Source organism: Egretta garzetta, unplaced genomic scaffold (genome assembly GCF_000687185.1).
Source record: "Egretta garzetta isolate BGI_Z169 unplaced genomic scaffold, ASM68718v1 scaffold122, whole genome shotgun sequence".
NCBI classification, from domain to species: domain Eukaryota; kingdom Metazoa; phylum Chordata; class Aves; order Pelecaniformes; family Ardeidae; genus Egretta; species Egretta garzetta.
In genome coordinates, this window is record NW_009258886.1 from 192977 (window position 1) to 195123 (window position 2147).

General features: G+C 49.4%; 1 long non-coding RNA gene across 1 annotated transcript in view; it reads left to right on the top strand.

Moving 5' to 3' along the window:
• Positions 1 to 270: 270 nt before the first annotated feature.
• The window catches only part of LOC118451788, a 17520-nt gene continuing 15643 nt past the window's right edge, over positions 271 to 2147 (top strand). The window contains exon 1 of the long non-coding RNA XR_004841348.1: positions 271 to 356. This is a non-coding gene — a long non-coding RNA (uncharacterized LOC118451788). The remainder of the gene's footprint in view (positions 357 to 2147) is intronic.

Consider the following 2147-nt stretch of genomic DNA (forward strand, 5'->3'; position numbering starts at 1 on the left):
TGGGGTGAGGAGCAGAAAAGGCCTTGACTCTGTGTAAGCCCTGCTCAGCAGTAACAAAAACATCCCTGTGTTATCAACCCTGTTTCCAGCACAAATCCAAACCAATGCCCAATACTAGCTACTATGAAGAAAAGTAACTCTACCCCAGCCAAAACCAGCACGTTCTCCACCCCTTATTCCACACAGTCCCCCCTTTATCCAATACATCCTCATTAACCACCACCCTCTTCCCATCCTTTCATGTAATACACAGATATCATTCCCTTGGTCTGCGCTGCTTCTTTTAAGTCTTGTCCTCCATTGGTTCGGGTGGTTCCTGCTATAGTAATTCCCATAACATGCAACTCATATCCCAGGTTAAAACAGTTTAAAGGTATTTCCATTACAATCTGCACCCCTGGTCCCTTTGAACCAGACCACCGGGTTTAACATTGCAATGAACTTCTCCCCTTGCCCCTGCTCCACCTTGGACTTATCCACAGCCTGCAGTCCCTCAGGGGTGTACCTGCTCCAAGTGGGGCCTTATCTCTGAGCCACAGTCTCTCCAGGGTTATACCTACTGCAGCATAAACTTACCCACAGCCACAGTCGCTTTGAGGTGCACCTGTTCCAGCATGGCCTTCTCCATGGGCCACAATGCCTTCAGAGATAGACCTGCTCCAGCATGGCCTTACCCATAGCCACAGTCCCTTCAGAAGTAATCCTGTACCAACGTGGCCTTACACATGGCTGCAGTCCCTCCAGGGGTATACCTTCTCTGTCGCGGGTTTATCCCTGGCCACACGCTTTGAGGTGCTGCAGCATGGCCTCATGCACAGCCACTGACACTTCAAGGTGTACCTGCTGCAAGCATGGACTTATCCTTGGGCCACAATCCCTTCAGAGGTTTACTTGCTGTGGCATAAGCATAACCATGGCCATAGACGCTTCGAGATGTACCTGCCTTGGCATGGGCTTTTCCATGGCCACAGAGGCTTTGGGGTGTCCTGCTCCCGCACAGACTCATCCACAGGTCACAGTCCCTTTGACTGGAGTTCACACTGGAGTTCCAGTCTGTCCAGTACAGCAGCACAGAAACAGCAGCAATACCCTGGCCCTCTGCCAGCCCAGGCACATGGCCATGGATGTTATCAAAATGTTCTCAGGCACAGCAGAGTAAGATGATAAGCAGTACGGCAGTACAGTAAGTGGCGAAAGCAAAAAGCAGCCACCAACGAGGGCTAGACTCTAATATACAGTAAGGCAAGCAAGCCCCATGGCAAGCACAGAATAGCTTGGGTGGCGTGAGAAGCAGACAAGGCCTTGACTCTGTGTAAGCCCTGCTCAGCAGTAAGAAGAACATCCCTGAATTATCAACACTGTTTCCAGCAAAAATCCAAAACATAGCCCCAAACTAGCTACTATGAAGAAAATGAACTCTACCCCAGCCAAAACCAGCACACATGCCCAGCTGAAAACTGAGGGGATGAAGGCAATGCCTCTTGTGAGCTATTTCAGAGAAAGCTCACAAGCTTTGGAGAAGCAGCAGAGCAAAACCACAGAAGAGCAGGCAAGAATAGAATGTGTATTCTGTTCATCAAGACACATCCAAAATCCAAAAATACAAAGTATTTTGCATCTTGATCCAAAATTCCAAAACTTTTGGATTCCAAAACCAAGCCCAAGAAACAACTGAATATTTATGTCAGTTGGTTCAATTGCATTCTTGTAAATCCTACAAACCACAGTCCTTGCTGTGCAGCCTGCAAGGCCTGGGTCCCCCCTCCATAATTAGGGAGGCAGCTGATCCCTTGGTGGGGAGGGTGCCTGCAGTAGGTCAGTCTTGGGAGGAGGTGCAGGAGCTGACCCACCTTACAGATGGGGACAAGTCCTCAGACAACTGAAATGGTCATTGGTGCTTCATGTACAGCTAATATCAAATGAAGGGCTGTGCAGTCATAGAATCATAGAATCATAGAATGTTTTGGGTTGGAAGGGACCCCTAGAGGTCATCTAGTCCAACCCCCCTGCAGGAGCAGGGACACCGCTAACTAGATCAGGCTGCTCAGAGCCCCGTCCAACCTGGTCTTGAATGTTTCCAGGGATGGGGCCTCCACCACTTCTCTGGGCAACCTGTTCCAGTGTTTCACCACCCTCATTGTAAAGAA